The 27,768-nt window shown below is 45.1% G+C and overlaps 1 long non-coding RNA gene across 1 annotated transcript; it reads left to right on the forward strand.

Annotated features, from left to right (window-relative positions):
* The first annotated feature begins 22,434 nt into the window (after window positions 1-22,434).
* Window positions 22,435-25,788, forward strand: LOC135103283 (uncharacterized). Its single transcript, XR_010269970.1, has 3 exons — window positions 22,435-22,607; window positions 22,723-22,887; window positions 25,139-25,788. It is a non-coding gene; the product is annotated as an uncharacterized LOC135103283 (long non-coding RNA).
* The last annotated feature ends 1,980 nt before the right edge of the window (window positions 25,789-27,768 follow it).

Below are 27,768 nucleotides of genomic sequence, written 5' to 3' on the forward strand. Positions count from 1 at the left end.
TCTACGTAATGTGGTTGTGTGTTATTGTATGTTATTTTGTTGATATATACATATACCAATAAACTCCCTAATCATTTTGAGAAAGTGGTTTGATATCTCGTACTTTCCAGTTATTTAATTTTTATAGATTATATTTATGTAACTATGCTGAACATTATTTTCAATAATAATATCTAATTTATCTCCTTTAGCGAGAGAGAGAGAGAGAGAGAGAGAGAGAGAGAGAGAGAGAGAGAGAGAGAGAGAGAGAGAGAGAGAGAGAGAGAGAGAGAGAGAGAGAGAGACAAAAAAAAAAAAAAAACGAAAACATATCATAAACTCGATCTATATACAAGCAAAACACTCTTATTTCAGGTGATTTTCTGCTTATATACCTGTCTGCCTAACTGGGCGGGAGTCATAACCGCGTTACCTGAGGGCGGGACACCTGAGGAGGGGCGGGAAGGCGTGCAGCAAAAGGTGCGTGGGTGCGGGCGTGGCTGTACTTATGTTATGTTTGCCTCTAGTGGGAAAAAAGTGGCGGTGGTGGGTGTATTATGGGTGGTGGGTGGAGAGGGATGCGGTGGGGATGAGTGGGTGTGTCAGGTGACGAATGGGTGGTGTATGGGTGTTGCATGAGGGCGTGGAGAGGATTGGGAGCAAAGGATGGAAGGATAGGATAGAATGTCACTGGTGATGGTGGGTAGGTGGTGTTAAGAGAAGGGTGCACGGGGAAGGGAAGAAGGAAGGGAGGCAAAGAGGAATAAGAGGGAGAAGACGAAATAAATGACATAAAAAATTGTGTAAGTAGCTAAGGATTTGTGAAAGGAAGGGAGGGAGAGGGAGAAAGGAAGGTAAGACGATGGGAGAGTAGGATTAAGAAACAGCTAAGGAAGAAAGTGGTGGGGGAGCAGACCTATCAGGCACTGGCGGGCACTGGTGGGCACGGAAGAGCCAAGGGCGCCGCCACCCGCCACCTTACGAGGAAAGGCGGGGCAGGCAGCACCTGATGGCCAGTGGCTCCTCGCTACGGGAGAGGCGCGCCGTGAAGAAAGCGTGTCCTCCCCCGCCCAGTCCCTCGATGATGATGCCACGCGAGAAGCGCCCAAGCCGATCGCTTTGACCAAGCAGGAGTTGAAGCGCGCGCTGCACCGCGTGGTCGTGCTGCTCGGGAAGCCCGACGTGCACCCCGACGAGATCAGCCGCCTGGTGGACTCACTGCCCTCCGCTAGGCCGCCACGAGGCTGAGCAGGGCGTGGCGGCGCGCCCCGCGTCACGCCGCGAGTGACGCCAGCGAGGCAGGGCACGAATGACACCAAACGCTGAAGTGTTTTCTTGATGTGCAGTGATTGCATTGCACCGCCTGCCACAAATAATGTGCATAAAAATGCCTCTACGTAATGTGGTTGTGTGTTATTGTATGTTATTTTGTTGATATATACAAATACCAATAAACTCCCTAATCATTTTGAAAAAGTGGTTTGATATCTCGTGCTTTTCAGTTATTTCATTTTTATAGATTATATTTATGTAACTATGCTGAACATTACTTTCAATAACAATATGTAATTCATCTCCTTTAGCGAGAGAGAGAGAGAGAGAGAGAGAGAGAGAGAGAGAGAGAGAGAGAGAGAGAGAGAGAGAGAGAGAGAGAGAGAGAGAGAGAGAGAGAGAGAGAGAGAGAGACGTTGAGGAGATGTGAAGGAGATGTGCAGGAGGAGGAGGAGGAGGAGGAGGAGGAGGAGGTCCGTGGCCTGGGGCGGTTACTAGCTAGGGACGCGCCAAACTGGAGCCAGGAGCCGGTCTCTGCTGCCTCCTCTTCCTGCTGCATCTCCACCACCACCACCACCACCACCACCACCACCACCAGCACCTCCACCTCCACTAGCTCCACCACCAGCACCTCCTCCTCCTTGCCTCAGGACACCCCACCTTCTTCCTCTGCCAGGTTTCTCACACATACCTTTCCTGAATTTCCACTTTATCTCTTCTGTCTGCATCTGCCCCCCTTACCTGTCACTCACCTGCACCAGCCAGCCGCTCCCCTCACCTGTCTTCACCCTGCTATCGCCACCCTGCTGCCCTACGTCCCTTCACCCTCATTCTATATTGGCATGGTCTGATTTTTTTTATTTTTTTTTATTTAGCGCCAAATTGCCTTTTTTTGGGGGGGTATAACTTGTATGGGATTCGTTTTTTTTTTTTTTCTTTTATTCTGATTTTGATTTGTGTCTTTCGTTTTTTTTTTTCGTGTGGCGGGTAATTAATATTATTTTTGTATGCGTGTGTTTGGATTTCCTATTTTTATTCTGGCGTTCTTTCCTGAAAATTGTCCTTTTTTTTGTCTACCTATTTATCAAACCTTAACATTTACCTCGTTTTTCCTCATTCTACTATTCACTACATCACTTCTATTCCGAAATTTTCATCTTTTTTTTTTCATTAATTCATCTTTTCACCATTTTTTACTCCCTTTCTCATCCTCTTTTCTTTTCTCTTTTTTTTGGGGGGGTTTTTATTTTCAGAAGGGCACCTTCAGTAGGCCTTTTTTAATAGTCTATTTCTTCCCCTTACATATAAAAAAAGCATCCCCAGTCCTTCAATTTCCTTAACTATCCCTCTCATCCTATCATCCCTTACACCTTACAACCGATCCTTACTTCCCTAACCCTCCTTCTTACCCTGTCATCCCTTACACCTCACATCCTGCATCCTTCCTACCTTAAAAGTCCTTCTCATCCCATCTTTCCACTATTCCTTAACTGTCCTCAACATTTCCTTGCACCTCACATCCTTCCTTCCTTCCTTCCTTCCTTTCACAATCCTGAATCTCTCCAGCCCTGTCCCTGCATACCTGTGCCGGTCACCTAACATGGCCTGCCGCTAATTACCTCCTTTGCCTACCTGACCCTCCAGTCTGCCGCCTTATCTCCTCCCTCATCATCTGTCTCCAGCATCGCCAGGTAACCAAACTCATTAATTTCTTGTGGCTTCTTTTCTTTCGCGGTGTGAACGTAACAGTTATTGCGTAGAGAGAGAGAGAGAGAGAGAGAGAGAGAGAGAGAGAGAGAGAGAGAGAGAGAGAGAGAGAGAGAGAGAGAGAGAGAGAGATTGTGTATGTAATTGTCTCTATCTGTCCATTGCTTGTCTATCTCTCTGTCTCCGTCTGTTTGTTTATCTATCAGTATGCTTCTCTCTCTCTCTCTCTCTCTCTCTCTCTCTCTCTCTCTCTCTCTCTCTCTCTCTCTCTCTCTGGTCTACACTTGTCTGTCCGTCTGTCAGCCTCTGTTTGTTTGTCTGTCTGTCAATGTGCTTGTCTTTCTATCTCTCTTTCTCTCTCTCTCTCTAGTCTGCACTTGTTTGTCCGTCTGTCTGTCTGTCTATCTCTTCCTCTATCAATCCATTAAGTGAGGAAGAGAGGAGAGGAGGGAACATTTAAGGGAGCTCAGTATATAAAAACTAAATAATGTTTCTTTTTTTATGTGGTTTAATTAAGAGGAGTGCAAGAGTGTGTCGGGGTGGCCGCGTGACGGTGATACGCGGCGACACTATCATTATTTAAACTCTAGATACCATCCTCGTCCTCCTCCTCCTCCTCCTCCTCCTCCTCCTCCTTGATCACAAAACAGTATAGCAATTATCTAAAGATCTTCTGTTGTTTGTTTTCCTTTGTAATCCTTCTCTTCTTTGCTTCCTCCTCCTTCTCCTCCTCCTCCTCCTCCTCCTCCTCCTCCTCCTCCTCCTCCTCCTCCTCCTCCTCCTCCTCCTCCTCCTCCTCCTCCTCTTCCCTGTAGCTTGAGGTAAAGAAGAGTAGCAAAACAGTGGGTTAAAATTTCTAGTAACGCGAGGAGGTGGTCGAGGAATGCAAGATGAGTGAATGGATGGAAAAAAATGAATATCAAACAGATGATTTCTACTAGTCTCTCTCTCTCTCTCTCTCTCTCTCTCTCTCTCTCTCTCTCTCTCTCTCTCTCTCTCTCTCTCTCTCTCTCTCTCTCTCTCTCGTTCATTATCTATCGATCTATACTAGCAGTGATAACACACGATTCCTCTTAGCATTCCCGCCGCCTCCTGGACCGTGCCAGTGACTCAAAGGGGTGTGTGTGTGTATGTGCGTGTGTGTGTGTGTGTGTGTGTGTGTGTGTGTGTGTGTGTGTGTGTGTGTGTGTGTGTGTGTGTGTGTGTGTGTGTGTGTGTGTGTTTTAGAGGGACGGCCCTGTATCTGTTTTTTTTTTCTTTTCTTTTTCCTTTCATTTCATTATTTTTAATGAAAACAAGTTACGTGAGAGGAAGAGGAAGAAGATAAAGGGGGGAAGGAGGATGAGGAGTAATGGAGGCGAAAAGTGAGGAGGAGAAGGAAATGAAGGATGAAAAGGAGGAAGAGGAGAAAGAGGAGGATGAGAAAGAAAGAGGAACAGAAAGGATAACTTAGGATAACAGGATAACCAGGCAGCGGCAGACTTTTTGTCCCTTGCATGGCTTTATGGGAGGAAGAGAAGGATGCGGGGGGAGGAGGAGGAGGAGAGGTAAAGAAATGAGGGCGAAAAAATGAAGAGGGAAAGAAAGCGAAGAAGGAAGAGAAAGAGGAGGAAAAATAACGAGAATACGAAGGAAACGAGAAAGAAGGAGGAAGAGAATTAAGAAATATGGAAAGACGAGGAGAAGAAGGAAGAAAAAAAAACTAGGAAAAGTAAGCAACAACAAACTTTAGCATGAAAGGCAGTGAAAACTTGAAAACCTTTAAGAAAACACGAGAGAGAGAGAGAGAGAGAGAGAGAGAGAGAGAGAGAGAGAGAGAGAGAGAGAGAGAGAGAGAGAGAGAGAGAGAGAACCGAGCGATGAACATAGAGAAAGAAGATAATCAAGAAAAAAGAAAAAACAAGAGAAAGAACGAGAGAAACGAGGGAGGAAGAACAAGAACGACGGCGAAGAGAGGAGAGAAGCCGAAAATCGAGAGAGAGAGAGAGAGAGAGAGAGAGAGAGAGAGAGAGAGAGAGAGAGAGAGAGAGAAGGAAGAGCCGCGAGGAGCCGACAGAGCGCCGAGGAGGAGCCAAATAATTGAGGAGCAGCCGAGAGGAATCAAGAAGCCCGATAGGAACCCGACAAATAGCAGCTGTTTCGTCACCCCTCGGGATATTTTGTTATGGTGAGTTTGAATAGTGTACCCAGGCCAGTGCTCTCTGTGTGTGTGTGTGTGTGTGTGTGTGTGTGTGTGTTAGTGCTTCTATGTGTATGTCTGTATGTCTGTATTTTTCTGCCTTTTGTATTGTCCTTCTGTGTTTGTATTTTGTGGGTGTCTGTTTGTCTGTGCTTCCGTGTTTGTGTATGTGTGTGTGTGTGTGTGTGTGTGTGTTTGTTTTGCGGGTGTTTGTCTGTACTTCTGTCTGAGATTTTGTGTGTGTGTTTGTTTGAGGTGTTTGTCCGTCTGTCTAGTTGTTTGTGTGTCTGTGTTTGTTTGTGGGTGTTTGTCTGTCTGACTAGCTTTTTTATAAGTGTGTGAGAGTAAGTCAGTCAGTCAGTGTGCTTTTAAGTCAGCCAGTCAATTAGTCGGTCATTAAGTAATTGAGGCATTCAGTAAGCCACTCATTCACTTAGTAAGTCAGTAGGCCATTCAGTCAGTTAATAATTTACTAAGTCAGTCTGTCAGTGTGTCAATCTATCTATCAGTCACTAATTCATTCAGTCAGTCAGTAAGTTATCAAATAAGGCAGTCAGTCCACTGCTCTCTCTCTCTCTCTCTCTCTCTCTCTCTCTCTCTCTCTCTCTCTCTCTCTCTCTCTCTCTCTCTCATTATGTGCAAATCTCATGCATTTCCACATTTTCCGCCCGTGTTCTTATCTTACCCGTGCACAAGAACACTTCCACCACCACCACCACCACCACCACCACCACCACCACCACCACCACCACCACCACTAAAACAACAGATATAGAAAGCACCGTTACCATCACTATCTCCACCTATCATCACCCCCACAAGTACGTCCAGTAACATAACCATTTCCACCTCAGCTATCACCACCACCACCACCACCAAAAATAAAAATAGAAAAAGAAAAAAAAAACAATCTCCCCAAACAGGAGAGAAAAGAAAAAAGTTACGCAAGACGAATCCGGTTCCTTCTTTTAGTTTATGATCGTCCAGCGAGACACACACACACACACACACACACGAGGAAATGGAAAACCCAGACGTGAGGAAGGATACGAAAAGTAGTAGTAGTAGCAGTAGTAGTAGTAGTAGTAGTAGTAGTAGTAGTAGTAGTAGTAGTAGTAGTAGTAGTAGTAAGAGGAAGAAAAAAGCGGAGGAAGGCGAAAAGATGATGTGAATAATAGAGTTATTGTCTGTAGGCTCGCTAGCAAGTCTTGTTTGGCGAGACTCACATCACCTCTCCCATCGCACTGACAGCTAGAAGGACGAGAGAGAGAGAGAGAGAGAGAGAGAGAGAGAGAGAGAGAGAGAGAGAGAGAGAGAGAGAGAGAGAGAGAGAGAGAGAGAGAGACGATTGTGATGCTAACTTGAGGAGCATAAGGCAATGATACAGTTAGATTAGGGAAGGTACAGAAAGGAACAGAGAGAAGGTACAGACAGAATAAGAGGGAAGATACAAACAGGAAAAGAGAAAATAAAGGTAGAGAGGGAAGGAAAGGATAGAAGGACACAGGCAAAGGTCAAAGGGCGGGGTGAAGGAGTGAAGGAGAGAAGGAATAGGATACGAAAAGGGGAGGTGAATATGTAATGTAATAGAAGAGGAATTGGAAGAGGGAAGGAGGGAAATGGATGAGAGGAAAGAAGAGAATGGAGGGGAAAGGAAGGTAAGAAGTAATGGGATAGGAGAGGAATGAAAGGGGGAAGGAAAGGAATGGAAAGGAAGGGGATGAGGAAGCGAAGTGGATGGCAGTTTGTTAATATCCTTGTGTGTGTGTGTGTGTGTGTGTGTGTGTGTATATTCAGGACACTAGCGCCGTTGAATGATGATTACCGAAAGCCTGTCATCTCTCTCTCTCTCTCTCTCTCTCTCTCTCTCTCTCTCTCTCTCTCTCTCTCTCTCTCTCTCTCTCTCTCTCTCTCTCTCCTCATCACCCATCACCCCTCACCGTCCTTGGTCAGTTCCTCCTACTTTGCATATCTGTCTATACTCCCTTCATCACCCCTTCCTCCCCCTCCCCTCTCCCTCCCATATCCTCCCATCACCTCCCACACCCCAGCGTGAAGATTACACCCTCCTAATTTACACCCAGCAGCGGGGGGGATGGCAGCGGGGGGGACAGGGGACAAACGATGTAGGCTCTGAGGTATAGAAGACCATTGTAGTGATGATAGATACACTGTTAGGGGAATGCGAATGACGGGAGGAGGGGGGTGCAAAAAGAGGGAAGTCTGTTAATTAAGCTAAGGAGTGGAGGTGTAGGTGGGGAAGGTGGCGGAGGTGGAGGAGGGGAGGGTGTGTGGAAAAGAAGTAATTGAAAGAGAAGGAGGAGGAGGAGGAGGAGGAGGAGTGGTAATGATGGCTTAGTGTGAGGGTAACTGTGTGTGTGTGTGTGTGTGTGTGTGTGTGTGTGATGAAGGGCCATGGGAGGTGTAAGGGTGGAAGGTAAAACTGGAGGAGGAGGAGGAGGAGAACATGTGTGGGGGAGTCGTGAATGCGCAATGAAGTGTGGAGGAACAAGGAAGGTCAGAGGATAAGCTGGAATATCAGAAGGAACACGGAATATGCACGAGGCTGGCGATGTTGCTACTCGGGGGAGATTGTAGGAGACGAGTCCGGGAGAGAAGGAGCACCTGGGGGAACGGAGAACATGGGAGAAGGGTGCAGCTTAACATGGAAGGTGATGGGGGAGGTGGAAAGGGTGGGTGAGGGGTGAATGAGGGGGAGTGGGTGGTAGTGGTGGTGGTGGTGGTGGCGCTGCGCTATTTCAGCCTCGTCAGGGCGGTGACTGGGTGTTGTGTGGCCGGAATACCGAGCATCCCATTACGCACATTTCCCATTCCCGCCGCACGCCCCAGCACGGCATCGGGTAATTACTTCAAAACCCACCACCACGCCCACCATAATGTATATTGATGCACGCCCCCGGACCTTTATCTGCCTCGCTTTTCATCCCCCTGGAGTACGGCACGGCAGCAGCGGCGGCAACAGCAGCACGGGACGCGTCTTGTCCTATAAAAGTCTGCAGGTTTTGACAGAGGCACCGGCAGGACTGTTTTATAAGCACCTCACTCACACCTTCCCTCCCTCACCCCTTACCCACCTCGCCCTGTCCTTCCCTATCCATTCCAAGGCTCCTTCCTGAGAACCCCGTCCTTCAACCCTCTCCCAGGCCTGTGTACTTAACCCCCAGCCATCCCATCCCCCCCTTCAAATCCTTTCTTAGCCGCCCGGCACCTATCCCATGCCAGGCTCCAGCGGAGGCATCCCGGGGCGCGCCACAACACACGTACGACTAATGTGACGCAGGCTAATGAGAGGCATCTGATAGGTCGGCTAGGGTAGTAACTTAACAGCTGATTGGCCCAGGAAGGGGACAAGGCCACGCCCACCTCCTCCCTACATGTCTTGCTACTGCCGCGGCTTCCCGGCGACGCGGGGATCTCACGCACGCCACCGCTGCCCCGCCACGCTGCCCGGGATGATTAGGAAGTGTAAATCAGATGCCGTGTGATGTAAGGCGGTACTTCCTTGGTAGTTGCTTGGTTGTTTCTGAGTGTATCGGGAGTGACAGTGGCACAATTTATCAGGTAAACATTTTCCTCGACACTCACAATTTGCAAAGAACAATCACCGCTTTGTTTGTGAGTACACGCGACACTTTTACGCTCCACGAGGTTCTTAAGGGGAGTAGTTCTTTGATAATATGAGGGTCTTTCCTGCATGCATTATGGCGGCGGTGGGACAGAGGCTGAAATTATCACGTAAACATTTCCCCGCCACTCACAATTTGTTAAAATTATCACCGCTTACTTTGCGACCATACGAGACGCTTTTGTACACCACGAGGTTCTAAAGGGAAGGAGTGGTTTGATAACATGAAGGTCTTACGAGTCTTGACCTTCCTTGACACCAAAGACTCCCTCTCTCTTCCCATGAGTTATACTGGATAATAAGGAGCAGAGTCTTCTAAATCTTAACCTTCCTTGGGACCACAGACAGAAAGACTCCCTCCTCTCTCTGTCTCTCTCCCCATCAGTGATACCAGATAATATAAGGGTTCTTCAAGCTTTAGCCTTCCTTGGCACCACAGACAGAAAGACTCCTCTCTCTCCCTCTCTCTCTCCCTCTCCCTCTCTCTCTCCCTTTTCCCCTGCCTCGCCTCCACCCCTCACCGTGTCCCAGGCCGCAGCAAAGGTCGGCAGGTACAAAAGCAGAGAACTGAGGAGGAATGGAGGCACCGTAAACTCATTACATACACACACACACACACACACACACACACACACACACATACACACACACACACACACACACACACACACACGCACCATCGCTGTTACAATGAATATTTAAGACAGCACCAGGCTTCATTTACAACTTTGGTTCCTTTTTTTTATTTTTTATTTCTTTTCCATCTCTAGCGCCCCGCCTCTCTCTCTCTCTCTCTCTCTCTCTCTCTCTCTCTCTCTCTCTCTCTCTCTCTCTCTCTCTCTCTCTCTCAACTAATCCGGCTGTCAATATCAACTCCCAAATTAAAGTTTTTTTTTTGTATGCATTCAAATTAAGAAGTTTGAGGAGACAGACAAACAAACAGACAGACAGACAGAAAGACAGGTAGACAAATAGATACACAGACGGACAAACAAATAGACAGATGAGATAGTGAATGAATGTATATATGTATGTATGTATATATGTATTTATGTATGTATGTGTAAATGTATGTGTATGAAAATGCGCAAGTTAACGAGGCATTGGTGATACACAACTTTAAAACTTGACGACCGCGAACATAAATCTGGTGAAATGAACCCTTGCTTGTTTGTCTCCTGTGTCTTGAAGAGGGAGAGAGGGAGAGAGAGAGAGAGAGAGCGAGAGGAAGAGATGGAGCAAGAGAGAGGGAGAAGGAAAGAAGAGAAAAAAAACAAAATAACTTAGGTGCATTAATTCTCTCTCTCTCTCTCTCTCTCTCTCTCTCTCTCTCTCTCTCTCTCTCTCTCTCTCTCTCTCTCTCAACGAAACTGCTTCACTTAACCACACCTCATGTTTTTCCTTTTCATCTCCTTTCCACCTCGACTTTCTCTTCCCTCTCCCTCTCCCTCTCCCTCTCTGTCTCTCCCCCTCTCCCTCTCCCTCTCCCTCTCCCTCCAAGGTAATCTCATGCGCGGGATATTTCATGCGGTTCAGAGAGAGGATTCTGGGATTCGGCCCAAAGATTCATGAGGATTCGAGATTCCGAAGCCACGAATGAAACTAATAATAAATTCATGTATGACGATATGAGAGAGAGAGAGAGAGAGAGAGAGAGAGAGAGAGAGAGAGACTATGAAACAAAATGAACAGGGGGAATATTAGACTGAGGAGGAGGAGGAGGAGGAGAAGGAGGAGGAGGAGGAGGAGGAGGAGGAAAGGAACAACGAAAAATAACACCAACAACAACGAAAAGAAGAGGAAGAAGAAGAAGAAGAAGAAGAAGAAGAAGAAGAAACAACAACAACAACAACAGAGAGAGAGAGAGAGAGAGAGAGAGAGAGAGAGAGAGAGAGAGAGAATATTGCCTCGCTTTACAGGTAATTGGAGTCCTTAAAATTAAAGGACTCTAGGACATAATGTTTGTACGGCCAACAAACACACAACATTTATCAGCGTAATGGTGGTAGTGTTAGAAGTAGTAGTAGTAGTAGTAGTAGCAGTAGTAGAAGTAGCAGCAGGAACAGTACTTGGTGAGTCATCTTCTCTAACTAGACAACCACACGCCTTCCAAAATCACTAATAATACAAAAAGGAAAGAAAAACAGTGCCACCTCCAGCAGCACACGTACAAATCAAGGTACGCCAGGTGATACATTAGGCAAAGCACACATAATCACAACTGTCTCTTCCAAAAGCGGCATCTGGACCCTTCCAAAACAGACAAGACTAAAAAACGAACGACATACAGGAGTAAAAAAAAAAAAAAAAAAAAAAAAAACACGGCATGATGACTGTAACAAATTCAACGAGACGAGCTGATAAGGAGGCTTTAAGAGCAGGTTTATCAACACCAACTGGGAAGCAATGGATAATCAGACAGCAATAACCCAGCATCATTAATCCATCGCGGCCATTATCACACTAACCACCACCTGCAGTCCCCGCCGCCTCCGCCCTGTCTAGGCACAAGTAGGGTGTGAAAAGGTAGGTCCCTGGGGTGTCGTCACTCACAAGAAGATTGGTCCGTATTCTGAGGCCACAGAGGTGATTAACTGGGTTCTCAAGAGTGCTTCTCCTGTTAATAATGTGGAAATCTTGTTAATCTGTCACTAGAATCGTAAAAGTACCCTTAAAAAAACAGGTGTTACTTCAACTAGAGTCTCTTGAGAGTAGTCAGTTCTCTGTAGTGTCGTCACTTCGCAGTAGTTCCCTGGGTCGTATGCTGAGACACTTCGCTCTCTTACCACGACTATTTTTAAAGGCTACAGAGATGATTGGCAGGGTCCTTAAGTGCGTTTCTTACGTTAATAACAAAAAAATCTTGTTAATCTGTCACTAGAATCGTAAAAACACTCATAAAAACCCGTGTAACTACATCTAGAGTTACTTGAGTATAGCAGAGGCGGGGCGCAGAAGTGTTTCAGAATAAGGGTCTCGGATGCGCCACACGCCCCGTCCACAACTGCTTATCAGGGCGTACACGGCGCGGCAAGAGTGGTCCTGTGTTCTCGTGTTAGGTTGATGCACCATCTTATCTGAGGAGAGTAACCACGCTATGCAGGACTGACTGGCGCCTGTCACCACTCAGGGCCCGCCACTCACCACCACAAGACAGGGAGTGAGTTATAGAGGCGTCAGGTTTCTCTTCAGATAGACAGGTGTGAGTGCGTTCTGGCTGTAGGTTTGCTTTGGGAAAAAGTTGCAACAGATCGCCACGCACCGCCAAGCGAGAGTGAGTTATGAGTGTTTGTGTTTGCTTTCAGGCAGACAGGTTGAGTGCGTATATATTTATGTATATGCAGGCTTAAATTTGACTTTGGAATGACACAGAGTATTTTGAAAGAGATGGAAATGCGTTCATAATTCAGACATCATCTGCTATGCATCCCGTGTACAAAGATAATAATAACAGTAGGAAGAACAAATGAATGGTGTAAAAATCCAGGTGAAAAATACAGACGGAATAGTTGACACCTTCCCACACCCTCAATTTTTCATCACTCTCACATTCCACACCGCTTTTTTTTTTTTCTTTTTCTTTTCAGTTTCATATTTCCCTTCACAAAAATTTTTCACCATACATAAATATTTTTAACGTTTTCTGAACAATCTGAAACATTTTCACTCTCTCTTGTCAGCATTTCCAATATACGTATATGCATGTATTGCCAGCAGACGTGTACAGCAATGCATTACCTCACAAACCTATACATATACATCTAATGCGTCTATAACATAATAACAATCTAAATACGATCCATTAGTCCATTTCGAGATTATAATTCAGAAGCACACACGGCAATAAGTCACGAGAGAGCGATGCATACGTAACATTACACTAACTCACCTACCAGCACACACACATATATATCTAATGCCTCTATAACATAATAAAAAAGGAACATGCGATAGTAAGTGCATTGCGAGATTATAATTCAAAAGCATAAGCAGCAATAATTCACGAGAGAGCGATGCATCAGTGATACGACACAAGCTTTTACACTATTCTCACAGCCACACACTTCACCACCACCCTCTCTCTCTCTCTCTCTCTCTCTCTCTCTCTCTCTCTGAGCTATAATCATAATAAACACTTAATAAAAAAATGCCTTACATTCGAATATTAGTCACACCATTAAGTTAATTTTACCCTAACACTCGCATTTTGATCCTGTTACCATATCAACAGCTACAACAAAGGGTCATACAATCAAAGCACTCCTATTAAGCTAATATATAAATAGAGGAACAGGAATATGAAGATAACTGAGGGCTCTGTGTGGGAAGAGGAAGAGGAAGGAAATGCTGGAAGAGGAAGGACTGGAAGGGGAGGTGGTGAGAGGAGAGGAGAAGTGCAAGTGCTGGAAGGAGAGGAGGTATTAGGGAGGAAAATGTTGAGGAAAGGTGCTGGAAAGAGAGGAGATGGAATGCTGGAAGGGGAAGTGCTGAGAGGAAAGGTAGGTGCTGGGGAAGATGTGGGTAGGAGGGAAGACGCTAGGGAAGACAAGTGCTCGAAGGACAAACGCAGGAAAGGAGATGCTGGGAGAGATTTACGTGTAAGTTGGAGAGAAGACACCTGGAGGAGAAGTAGGTGCTAGAAAAGGTGTAGGTGGAAAGAAAGATGCTAAGAGAACAAGTGCTGGAGAACAAATGCTGGAAGGGAAGGCAGGCTGCGGTATTCGTGGTGGTGGTAGTGGTGGTGGTAAACGCCCTCCTTTCCCCCCTGACGTGCAAGACAGTTTCCCAGAGTGTGTGCTGCCGCGTAAATTGGGGCGCCGTGAAAACGTGCCGCGAGGAAGGCAAAGTGTGAGTGTGTGCAGTGCGGCGCTACAGTGTGAGAGTGGGAGAGTGTGAGGGCCTTGATATATGCACCGCTGAATACACAGGAGGGGCAGGAATACATGGCACTGAGGGGTGAGTAAGGAGGCGAACGAGTAACAACAATAGATGGGTAAGTGAAGGGCGAGAGTGAAGGAAGGTCAATGTGCTGGGTGAATGACTGGTGGGAAAGGAATACATGGCAATGAATGATGAGTAAGGAGATCGGTAAGTAACAGTACTGCGTGGGTAAGTGATGGGGGACAGTGATAGAAGGTTAGGTGATGGATGGATGATAGTAATGGATGAGTAACTGAAAGGTAAGTAACAGTGAAATGATTGGCAGGTGGTAACAGTGATGGATGGGTGACAGTGATGGATTGTGAGTACCTGTGAAAGATTGGTAAGAATGGAGGTTGAGTGGCAGTGAAAAACAGGGAAGTAAGAATAATAGAAAAAAAAATATAATAAAAAAACGTTAGGATAAAGAATTCGTAGGTTAGAAGAAAAAAAACAAAAGATGAGAAAAATGTCAGGAATCCTTTAGAGAGAAGCGAAGCAAAGAGAACAGACGCAGTGCAAGACATACAATTCCAGACACAGGGTCGTTACGTTAAATTAGAAGGAAAAAAAATGACAAGCAAGAACACCACCACCACCACCAACAACAACAACAACAGCAAGGGGAAGCAGCCACAGCCACAACGCACCGCCATTTCACAGCCAGAAACACACAACAAGCCTGCAGCCAAATTCTCCAGCCTCGTTTGCCGCTGTCTCCGGGGCGGCCAGCTCGGAGTGCATGGGAGACGGAATAACACACCCACCACCAGCTGATCCCTTCCCCCTCCCCCTCCTCCCCTCCTCCTTGCACTTCGGCGCCACCACGCGTCGCGACACACTCCACCTCATGCTACTCCGCCTCCCTGTTGCATCATGCCATCCACTCCAACATTCCACTCTCGTCGCGCCGCTACCAGCCGCCGCCACTTGTCATGACGCGCGTGTGGCCTGAGGATCTCCACGCCTGATGGACTCCCCCGGTGCCTGCCGCTGCTCACCACGCGCGCCCAAAGCAAAACACGACACTCAGCTCCTTGTGCAAGACACTGACCAAGAAAGCGTGAGGAGGGAGGGGAGGGATGGGAAGGAAGGGGAGCAAGACAAACGTTTGGCAAGAGAAAACATTTCCCTCATGCACTTCAGGCCGCTGCTTGTGCAACGCGCGCTGGACAATGGTCAAATTACTTAATAATCAAGTCACGTGCCTGGTGACCGAGGTACTCAGCCTTGAGGCGGCCACCAGGCGCTTGACCTCACCAAACGACATGTCTGTCCGTTTTCTCAAGGTGACTCAAATTAGCGACAAGAGACAGCCTAGGTCTTCCATTAATGATGAGAAACAGGACCTTTCATCAATGTCTGCGGTGTCTGAAAACGCGGGCGACAGGTCACCGCGGTGGGGCAGTGCGTGGACAAGGCGTGCGTGCGGCAGTAACAGCAACTCCAGTAACAAGAGCTTCACCCCGCGGTGGCCATCAGCGTCAAGAGCCTCGTTAACACACGCAAGTCTTGCATTGCAGGTATAAATCTCTGCTGCCATGTCTTGAATAAAAACATTCTTACATGACGGTAAGTCTCGCTTTAAATGGTCAATGCAAAAACTAAATGTCGCTGTAGGAAAGTGAGCGATCTGGCGGGTGGCGGGGCAGCTCGTGGAGGAGCGAGGAGCGGGGGGTGTGGCCCTCGCCAGACAGCATGTCATCACTGCCTCGCTGCCTCACCTTTAGTAAACTTTTAAAGCAATGATCAAGTGTAGCTTTCGTGTCAGTTTGTCAGGAAAAGTGTTAATACTGTCAGTGTCGCTGCCAGGAGGCCGGTGGTGCCGCGCTGGTCGCCGGTGCTCCAGCGAGGCGAATCATCGTGCCATTAGGGGCGCGACAGCTGCTGCACTGCGTGGGTGGGGAAGGGTGAGGAGGCGAGGCACTCACTTCGGAAAAGAAAATAACGGACCGTCGACATGTCCATGTAAGCATAAGCAATTCTGTGCAATTGCATTTCTTTCAGAGTGAAAATTAATGACTGAAATAACAATATCCCAAGTAAAGCAGAGGGCCGCCAGGCACAGCCCGCACCGCCCCACTCAGGCCGCTCCGCACCGCTCAGGAACACATGCTCTGACACACACACACACACCAGGTCAAGGCACGCACAAACGTACCGCTGTACATCAACAATGCGTGTCGTGCGTCCCTCCAGCAGCGATAACTTAGATAACTTAAATCCTGAAGGATATTTACAAGCCCGAGTGTGACGCTCAACATTCTTCAAGTGCGCTGCGCGGTGCGGGGAGAGGCGAGGAGAGGAACGCGGCGCCACAGGTCCCGCCGCCCCCAGCCTCGCCTCGCCACTTTATTAAAGAGGACCAGGCCAAGGGGTCCCAACATTCACTCACCTGTAGTCCCTCCCTCGCACAGGTAATTGGAGTGTTTAAGTGCACTTATAGGAACTTAAAAAGACCTTCCGGGCGTGTGGCGGAAACTTAATCGCGAGCAACGAGAGTATTTAACGCGCGGTCCACCCACTGCCAGGTGTCCCACGCCCACCTGGCCCGCCCACCTGTGGAGTCTGAAACCAATGACCTGCAGTTAGAGAGGAAGATACAAAAACCTGGATAAAACACCTCCTCGTATTGCTCTCAGCGCAGGTGTTCGGGATAGCTTCGAGAGATTCTTCGAACCATATTCTGAAACACTTCAGCGCCGCACCTCCACTACTTTCCAAAGGCTCTACTTGAAGTTACAAAGATTATTAAGAGTGTTTTTTTTTTTATAATTCCAGTGACAGATTAACAAGATTTCTATATTATCATCAGGAGAAACATTCATGAGAGCTAGGTTAATCATCTCTGTGTCCTTTGAAAATAGTAGTGATGAGAGAGCAAAGCGTTTCAGATTACAGCCTTTGTCGTGAAGTTGAGTCTGCCGCGGCAACCCAGGCTAAGTGATACCGATACCGGAAACCTTATCTGACAATCTGTGAAAGAGATTCTCCTGTAAATTCTAGTGGCAGGATATGAACTTTAAATAAATGTACTCAAGTTGTGTTAAACTGTGAGGGATCGTGTTGACGTGTGTGTGTGTGTGTGTGTGTGTGTGTTTGTACGTACATCTTTATATTATCAATCTGTTTCCCTCTTCTTATTTGTTTATTCCTGTCTGTTTCTGTTCCCCTATTTACATATTGATGCATCCTTCTCTATCTATAAGTGTGTGTGTGTGTGTGTGTGTGTGTGTGTGTGTGTGTGTGTGTGTGTGTGTGTGCGCGCGGCTGAGGGTCACCGAGGAATACAGATAACAAGCTTTACACATTTCCAGAACTACCTAGTCTTACTCAAGTTATTGCAGGTAAGACTTGTTCTCAGCAGGGACGCGAGAAGCAGTCTTGCCAAAGATTGTTGTTATTACTGTACTGGTGGTGGTGGTGGTGGGGATGGTGGCGGTTGTGATGTTAAGGGACCGCATTTTTCCATCCGGTCAAGCAATTGTCGTGTTTCAAATATTTTCCACGTAATTTTTCTGTACGGTTTTTGATGGACACACACACACACACATACACACACACACACACACACACACACACACACACACACACACACACCTATTCGTTGCAGGTTTCGTCCGAGCTTGGAAACTAATACGAACTTACACAAAGAGATTATTATTATTATTATTATTATTATTATTATTATTATTATTATTTTTATTATTATTATTATTACTATTACTATTATCATTATCATTATTATTATAACTATCAATCTGGAGGTCAGACAGATGGATACAGATGCAAAGATACAAATACATAGTTAGACAGATATATAAAAAGACAGGCAGATAGATAAGTAGATACAAAAGCAGGTAGACAGATAAACTGATAGATATATAGCCAGGTGAACAGAAAATGTAAGAACAAAAAGACACGAAGAAAGGAAGGAGGAAAAATGTAAAAAAAAAAAAAAAAAAGACTAGTTTTTCGTGTAATTTTCCTCAACAAGACCTGCAGTACCGTTTCTCTCTCTCTCTCTCTCTCTCTCTCTCTCTCTCTCTCTCTCTCTCTCTCTCTCTCTCTCTCTCTCTCTCTCTCTCTCTCTCCTTCCTCGCCTTTTTGTTTTATTCTCATACAGTTTCTTCATCCATTTTCTTCTCAACATAACACACAGATCCCAAAACTTACATTCAGCACACCCGTCCTGCAATTTATTTGTTAATTTTCCTCTCAACACAGTACACATAATCTAGAACTCCTATATAACACGTCCCAGCCTACTCGCACACCTGTCTACATCCACCTTAGGGCGTTCAGGTGATGTTCGGATGTAGGCGAGGTGCAATTAACAAGGCTGCCTGCATGACCTTTAGGCAACAAGAGAAAAATGTGGACAAGATATTCACAGCCAACCCTTCCTCTTTTGTAGCGCGCGGGGAGACGAGGTTACCTGCACTGCACCTGTCATTACCTGGCGGTTGTTCACGTCTCCTGCGTATTCAATGCACCAGGATTCTCAACTATGATTTCTCTCTCTTGTGTATCGTTGGGTTTAACTTGTGGGGAAGGAATATTTTTTTCATGGGGGTCTTCTGTGTGGTGTGTGTTGTGTGTGGGGAGAGCTAGGTGAGGTGGTGTTGAGGTAAATGTTTAAAAGGGAATCATATTTTTTCTCTCTCTCTTTTTGTGTGTACGAGGAAAGTATCAACGGTTTCATTATCCTGTTTGTTATACGAGATTTCTGACGCCGTTTCTTTTTTTTTTTTTTTTTTCTCATCACCAGGTATTTTAGTTTTCATCTTGCTGTTTATCTTCCTACTTTTTTTTTCTGCTTTATTTAGAGTTTACCTCCCTTGCGCATAAAATAAAAAGTAAACAGAAAGGGTCAAGCGGAAAGTGAATGGTGATTAGACAAGAAAAATGAAATAGCATAAAAAAAAAGACTAGTAAGGTAAATAGAAGAATGAAACGAAAAAAAAAATAGTATCAAAAGGCCAGTAAGATAAAACAGACAAGAAATTAAAACAAACGGTGATGAAAAATAAACAAAAAAATAAATAAAAAAGCAAAACAAAGAAATATGAAACCAAAAATACACAATGATTAGAGAAACAAAGCATCATCTAAAATCAGCACAGTAAAACGACCTGCTTCTCTTGGGGGAGAGTTAAACTACCAAAAATACTCAGCATGATCATTACGTGACTATCAGCTGACTGGAGAGGCGCTATGCAAAACACACGCTGGATTTGCATACGTGAACCTGGTACAACTCTGTTTCATCACCTGTCACTTACATTTTCACATTGCAATTTGAGTTCATCCTTTTTTCTCTGACATGGTGGACTTGTATGACTCGCTGTTAAGTTGTAGATCACCTAACGATACAATCTATATTAACAACTGTACTGTTTCTTATTATAACCGCGTTTCCTTTTGTATATGAGTGCTAATATGTCTTTCTTTCTGATACTAAGAACTTGCTTGCTTCGCTGTTAAGTTGTAGATTACCTAATGACGCAATCTATACTAACAATTGTGCTATTTCTTATCGTTTATACATTTCCTTTGCATTATGGTATTTTTTTTTCTGATATTTAGTTCTTCCATGGTTTAATTTCCCCCCGACACTGCTGACACTGAGGACTTGCTTGCTTCGCTGCTAAGTTGTATGTTACCAAACGACACAGCCTTAACTATCACATTTTTCCTATCATTTACGTATTTCCTTTGCACGTACGGTCACCATTTTCTATTTGTACCATCAAGTTCTTCCTGCTTCACTTGTTTGTTTCAGAGTAGATTACCCTAACGACACGGCCCACATGATGCTGACAGTATGACTTTTTCTACCATTTGCATAATATTTCCACTGAATATAAGTCCATTCTTTTCTGGACTCAAATCCTGACTTGTTTGGCTCAACATTGATTACCTCAACGACACGACCTCCAGCATCTTAACGACACGACTTTTCAACTTTTTACTATATTATTTCTGTTGCATACGAGATGACTTTTCTTCTTCTGATATCAACGCCTTGCATGGTTCACTGGTTTGGTTCAGTGTTGAAGAACTCACGACACGACGTACAGGATCTTAACAAGTGCAGTTTTTCTTCTCTGACGTGTTTAGCAATGGAGTCAAGGGCACAAAAAAGAAAAAAAAATGGAAGAAAATAACCTGCTCTATATGTAATTCCTTCCATATAAAAAAAAAAGTCAAATAAATCAAATAAAAAGATAAACTATAGGCCCAAAAGAGTTGGCCAGTTTAGTTTAGTCACCCCACTGATTTTGATTGCATTTTATTCCACCATTTTCTTCCTTTTTACCGCATATTATTCCACTTATTGTTTACTTATTAATTTACTAACCCATCTATCTATCTATCTATCTACCCATTTTTATTCACTTTTATTAATTTACTAATCTATTTACTTATTCTTTACCAACACCTAGGCCACGAGTCGCCATTCCTTTTCAGATAAATTGACACGAACATTAACATCTTTACAACGTTACATTATTTTTTTACCTCACCTCCCCAAAGATTACCTGACAACACGACACGGACCTTGAATATCTTTTACATTACTACGCTCCTCTCTCTTTTCTATTATTTTTTTCTTCAATCTACGTCTCTTGTTCCCTTGCGGTGGCTCACTCGGCGGCGTAATCAGAGAGTCAGTGAGGAGGGACTGAACAAACTGCTGCAGGTGGTAAAAAAAAAAGTCAGGGTCTCTCTCTCTCTCTCTCTCTCTCTCTCTAGCGGGATTCGAACAGTGAGCTGGGGTCTGATGAACACCACATCGCTACCTAATGAGTGTCCTATCGGCTCGTTAATCACTAAATGGTCCAGCGGTGATGACGGGTTTATCTCATTTTCACACTATTTGTCAGGTAATCACGTCACCTGCTGTGTGTGTTATTTTTTTCCCTCATGTACACACGAAGAAGCACTCACCTTGATTATGAAGCTATCTCTCTTTGTCCATGTGTCTCTGTCCGGTTTATTTCTCTCTCTCTCTCTCTCTCTCTCTCTCTCTCTCTCTCTCTCTCTCTCTCTCTCTCTCTCTCTTGAATAAAGAAAGCTTAAAAAAGGTCAAAAAAATAAACCACTTTCTCAAAATGATCCACAAAACTTAATGATGTTTCCACAAACCAATAGAATAATTCAACATACTAACAGCACAACAAAACCACACGATTCTGATGCATCTTGGTCCATACACATTTGAAATACCTGGCAGTGAAATACAATTAGTTCCTAGTATGAGTAGGATTGACAGTTGGATAAAGGCAGGTATTTTGTATAAAGGGACTGCCACGTGTAGGCCTGCTGTTTTTTTTTTTTTTTTTTTCCAGCCTCCCTTATATTCTTGTATTCTGAAGCATGTAAATGTACTTTGCCCTCACCCCACCTCCTGTTCTCTCTCTCTCGTCCCTCCCTCTAACCCCTCCTGCTCCACTGTGACCCGCCGCGTGTAAAGGGAGTCTGCCTGGGACACGTGGTAAAGGAGATTGGATCATTATTTTTGTCCCCGACTGTATATCTCACTGCACCTTCTCTGTTAATCTTCATTCATGACTATCACCTCCATTACACTTGAGGTTTTACTTTTACTTGACTTATTCTGACATAATGATGATATAGGTTTAATTTTCTGGCTTACGTAAATTCAAAGTTACTCTTCTCAATCTGACATTTTGAACTTGCACGTTTTGTTTTCCCTTATACGTTCAGTTAAGTTCACAGAAGTTGGTTGTCTTGACCTGACAGCGTGGTTATTTTACTTATCATTCAGTTAAGTTGAAAGGGAATTACTCGTGACACTTTGCGATTACGTCTTTTACTTTCCCTTTTCCACTGAGATCAATTCAAAACAAGCTACACGACTTCATCCGAGAGCGTCACGATGCATGTTTTACTCATCCAATCAGTCAAGTTGAAAGGAAGTCACTAATCATGATCTAACATTGTGAAGCTGCATCCTTTACTTTTCCGGCCAGTTAAGTCCAAAATGGCGATGCAGGTTTTACTCATCCACTCAGTTAAGTCCAAAGGAAGTCACTCATGTCGATCTGACAGTCTGACGTTCTCTTCTAAACACCCGTCACACCACAAACTGCTTTACCTTCCCACTGACTTCGAGACGCAGGTTATAACACGCCTCGCCTCCCTTGAACCCGCGCCCGCCACCCCTCGCTCACTTGATGCTCTTCAGTTTTACACCAACTCAACACTGCACTGCCTCTCCACTTTGTTGCTCCACTAATGCTGCGCTGCTGATGCCCTAAGCCTGATTCTTTCAGCATGTACTAGCTGGCTGCCTTGCCTCTGCTCACCACTCATTGCTCAAATCCTACCACCCCTCTCTCTCTCTCTCTCTCTCTCTCTCTCTCTCTCTCTCAGTTCACAAGAGTACGCCTTTCTGACAGGATTTTTCCCTCCCCAATGTTTTATCGCTTTAAATTACGAGTAAAACTAAATGGTGATGATAATGATTGGTAATTGATGATGTTTCCTGTTTACGAGACTACAGATTACGTCCCGAGAGAGAGAGAGAGAGAGAGAGAGAGAGAGACGTAGGTACAGACAAATATGCCAGCCTGTAGCAACCCCTGAAGCCTCGGAATCTCGAAACATTCTCTCAAAGCGGCTTTCACATCACACAAGAATCTTAGAAGCGAACGAGGCCTGAGGGTTCACAGTGTGTGTGTGTGTGTGTGTGATTCTGAAACACTTCCGCGCCGCACCTCCACTACTTTAAAAAATGTTCTAGTTGAAGTTACACGGATTTTTAAGGATGTTTTTGTGGTTCAAGTGACAGATTAACAAAGTTTCTATATTGTTAATGGGAGAAACACTCGTGGGAACCCGGCTAATCATCTGTGGCCTTGGAAAATAGTCGCGGTGAGAGAGCAAAGCGTTTCTGGATACGGGTCTGTTATGCTGCACCACTTTCTTCCCAACACAAATAACTTCACTAGCGTCTCACACCGCTCCCTTCCTCCCGCCCTTGCTTCAGGAGGTCGCCGGGAGGGAGGGACCACTTAGCGTCACCAGCCACGCCGCCTGTGCACGCTAGCCGGCCGTTCAGCACCGCCGCGAGTCACCACCGCTGCCTGCTCATCGCCACAGTCCTTTTCTGGAGCAGCGCGTCGCCACCACCGCAAACTACACCCTAGCAATGGTTTGTCAAAAGAAAGCTGGTAGTTCCCCATGCAAATGCTGGGTAAGTTCTGTTGGGTTGTGTCTGATGGTTAGCTTGATTGTTTTTCTCCTCACGGTATTGTTTAGTTTTCAATGTGAGGGATGAATTTGGGTGTTTTTTTTTTTTTCTTTTAATGTGAGAAACGTGAATTTTGCAGTCAGTTAGTAAGTCATTAAGTACTGCCTTTGTAGTCTCACGTTTGAGGTATGAAAATTAGTAGTAAGCTAGTTAGTTGTATTGCTGTGAACACACACACACACACACACACACACACACAGTAATTACACTACTCAGCCGAAGACAAACAAGCGCTCCAGGATCTCAATTTGCTGGAACAGGATATCAGTGGTCTGGAAATCATCCCCATCAGAGCACCGCGTGGGGACAGGGACATCTCAAGGCCGCGCTGGTGAGAACACTCCCAGGCTGCTGCGAGGATACCAGGGCGGGCCAGGGTGGTGAGTGGGTCCATTATGCCAACACTCGTGGGACGCCAAAGAGAGGTGTTCATTTAACCGCATCACCACGTTAATGATGCTTAATGCAGCTAATGATTCCCGCTAATGTTTCATCACAATGTTGCTTAAATACGTAAACATTAAATTTCCGTGTTAGTAATGGTGGTTGTATAGATTATGAAGTTAATGTAGACGCAATGAGAGCTTAGGTCGTTCATTTTAAGGAGAAAACATCTGCTGATGAAATATTCTTGCATAATGTTCCTTAATTATAAAACACTTAATTTCCGTGTTACTAATGGTGGTTGTATTGATCATGAGGTTAATGTAGACGCAGTGAGAAATTCAGTAGTTCATTTTAAAGACGTAACATCTCCAGGTGAAATATTCTTGACCGGTAGCGACAGTGCACCGGGCGGCGCTCCTCAGCCCGAGTATTCCGCACCCAAATTCTCTGGATATTCATGACCATGACGGCAAAATGTTAATGTTTTCTGCCCCGTTTTTACCAGGAAGCAAATTAGAGTCACTCCGCGAAAAACGAGGTGAGCCGAGCCGCCACGTCTCACAGAAGACGAGAATAATCTTAGCGGCAGAAACACACCGTCACACGCCGCCACGCACCGCCCTGCAGCGCGGCAATCTCCAGGCAGGTCATCCAGCGGCGCCTCGCATGGCAGCCACCCAGCAGACAGGAGGCGTCCAACCTTGTGTCAGGCGTGCTATCTGGCCGCCTCTTTAGGGATGAGCTGTCTCGATGTGGCAACATTCATCTAAACGGAGCCTTTCTCCCTCATCTGATGTCCTGCCCTCAGGGGAACCGCGTCGCTGCAAGGGTCCCAAGTAAACAAGCCGCCGCCGCTCGCTAATGTGTGTCGGTGGTGCCTCGCCGCTCATGTCACCTCGCGGGGTAAATTAGTATTGTAGTGCGGAGCTTTCCATCCTCTCCGTCATGTTGGCTGCGGACTGACGCGTGCCAAGCGGAAACTCTCGGGAATTACCTGCACGTGGTAAGTAATCAAGCTCAGGTGACTTTTTTGCCGGCACAGACAGCACCAGACTTCTCAAATGCGGGACATGCGTGGAAATGGCACACACACACACACACACACACACACACACACACACACACACACACACACACACACACACACACACACACACACACACACACAACTAATTAGCGGTCACGGTTTTTCCTTTACTCCAGGGACAATTTAAAGTTCTTGGCTAATATACGTACTAAGGTTTCCCCGGGATGACGTAAAATATGTTGATGACCTAAACATGTGGTAAAACAAATTCCTTCATAAATATGCATGACCCTTTTGTTACGTGCAGGAAGTGAAATTGTATAAACGAACAGAGGATGAGAAAATAGACAAACAAACCAACAATGTAACTTATTTAATTCACCAAAACATGCCTGTACAGAAATATTAGTTTGCTAAAGAGTTTACCGCCACAAACACCCACTCTCCCCGCCACACATCAACAACACCAACAAACACGAGCCAGGCACAGCGATTTAGAATTAAATCACATAACAACTCTGACTCACGCCCTCCCTTGATGCGAATGTACGCCTCCACCACTCCTAGCACAGGGACCGCCATGTGTATGCCTGGCAGATTCTTGCAGCTTTTCTGATTTTTGTGTTCTTATGTTACTATTTTATCGTATTTTCATGGATTTGTTATTGTGTGTGTGTGTGTGTGTGTGTGTGTGTGTGTGTGTGTGTGTGTGTGTGATGGTTCTTTCTCCTTACTTAGGCGTGAGTACAAAGCACAGCCGCCACACCCATAAAGCTTCTTAACTGGAGTAAGGCAAAGCTTTATCAGACGCCAAAAAAGGAGAGACTATTTCCACATTATGGACGCCCCGCAGCTGATCCCTTCAAGCTGACAACCTGTTTGTTCTCCGCCAGCCCGCCGCGCATCACCACCACCACCACTACCACCACTACCACCACCACCACCACCACCACCACCACCATCTCCTAAACAACAACACCACTCCCAGGAACAAAAACAGTGCTATCACTATCCCATCACCTGCAACACCAACAGTGGCGCGCATCACCTCTACCACTCCGCCACTACCAACAACAGCACCATCAGCACCACCACCACCACCACCAATAACAACAACAACACTCCACTGCCAAGAACAATAACAATGCTATCACCATTCCAGCAAAATCATTATCATCACCATTTCCACCAACACCACTATCTTTGTTACCATCACTACCACCATCACCACCACCACCACCACCATCACCACTATCCCTTTCCCCCAACAGTAACCAACTGCCCCAAGGGAAAACAATGAGGAGGAAAGAAGAAACCAATTAATAAATGAGTAAATAAACACGTGAATAAGTGAGTGACTTCTTAAGTGGGAAACTCAGAGAATGAAGAAAGTTACCACGGAAAGAGAAAAGTAGAGAAGACGAAGCAGGAAAATAGCTACCTGTGTGTGTGTGTGTGTGTGTGTGTGTGTGTGTGTGTGTGTGTGTGTCAAGAAGGGACGAAAGATAAAGGCCGGATACAAAGAATAGACAGACAATAGGCAAAAACAAACAGTTAGAGACAGAGAAACGCAGCCAAAATAAACGAGAGAGAGAGAGAGAGAGAGAGAGAGAGAGAGAGAGAGAGAGAGAGAGAGAGAGAGAGAGAGATTGACAAGAACTGAGGAACTGACACATAGGAACAAAGACAAATGGACACGGATAGATAGAGAGAGATGCAACCAAAAGTGAAAAATAGGAAAAGGAGAAACAGATGGAGAAAAATACAGGGATTATACATAAAGATAAAGAGAAACTGAAAATATATAAAGACGAACAGAAGAATACACACGGAGAAACAGACAAAGCAATAAAGAATAAGGGATAGATGATACAAACATCATACAAAGATCACACAAACAAAGAGAGATTAGGACGGAGAATAAGCGAACAAAAACAAAAATGGACCAGAAGGATAAAGATATGAAAGAACACAAGGAAAACAAAGCGGAGGACATAACACAGATAAAGAAAAGAATAGCGGAGATATATAGAGAGATGACAAGATAAAGATAGGTAAGAAAGGAAACAAAGGAAAGGAGGAAATTAGGGATCTGTAGCTGAGAAACAAAGACTGATTAAGGATCAAGAGACGCTGAATAAAGGGAGACAAAACTGGAGAAAAGGAAATATACAGGCAGGATAATAAAAATACACAGTGAAAAAAAAAAAGGTCGAAAAAAAAGACAAAAGAGAATAAAGGAGAAACAAAGGAACACAGACAGACAGACAGACATACAGAAAAAAAATAAGTCTTTTAAGTTTTCATCCTTTAACAGAGCGATTCAAACTCCACCTTACTTACATTCTTTCCAGGAGTTGATAGAGAGTTCCAGGCACCATCTCCTCACCTCCTCGCCTCCTCGCCCGCACACCACGCCACGTCACGCCAGACGCACGCCCAGCAGTGATGTATGCGCGGGGCAAGAAACACCTATTACTAACACGCGGGAAGGAAAACTTTTTCTTCCCCCTTAATGGAGATAACTGATCCTCCTTTGATGGAGTTATTCCTTAAAAGAACTTTCTTCTCTCCATCTCTGCTGCACTTCGCAAACTTCCATTTTTTTTCTCTCTCTCTCTCTTTCTCTCTCTCTCTTCTTGTATTCTAAAACGTGAAGGAGAAACACTTGAAATGCAGAAGGTGTAAGGAATAGACTCCCTCTCTCTCTCACACACTCACACACACACACGCACACACACACATGCAGGCTGCTTTTTCCTTGGACTCTGCTCGTATTCATGAGCGACTAAGTGAACAAATGAATAAATGAATGCGTAAATAAATCAAATTATCAATGGAAGTAATAAGTTAGAGAGTAATTTAATATGTATAAGCAAATTAACGAAGACATTCAACACGTTACTCTTTTGTCTTCATGTTCCTCTTCCTCTTGTCCCTCTTCTTCTTTTTCTTCTTCCTCCTCCTCCTTCACTAATCCTCCTCAAATGTGCTTATGTGCCACGCAGCTCATGTAATTCTAATCAGGAGTTGCTGGAATGTTTCTCATGCTACCCTGTTGTTACTGCTATTATTATTATTGTTATTATTATTATTATTATTATTATTATTATTATTATTATTATTATTATTATTATTAGTGCTGTTGTTGTTACTGACCACCACCACCACCACCACCACCATCAAGTCCAAAAGCAGGCACGATTCATCCCCGCCACGTTTTCTTTTTCTCTCGTCTTTCTCACTCACATATTTTCATAATAATATAGTGTACGTGAAAAAGAAAACGAGAACTATAATGCTGAGGGCAGTCTTGTTATATTCTACTGCCGCTACCGACGCCCCTCTCTCTCTCTCTCTCTCTCTCT

Source organism: Scylla paramamosain, chromosome 9 (assembly GCF_035594125.1).
Source record: "Scylla paramamosain isolate STU-SP2022 chromosome 9, ASM3559412v1, whole genome shotgun sequence".
Taxonomy (NCBI): domain Eukaryota; kingdom Metazoa; phylum Arthropoda; class Malacostraca; order Decapoda; family Portunidae; genus Scylla; species Scylla paramamosain.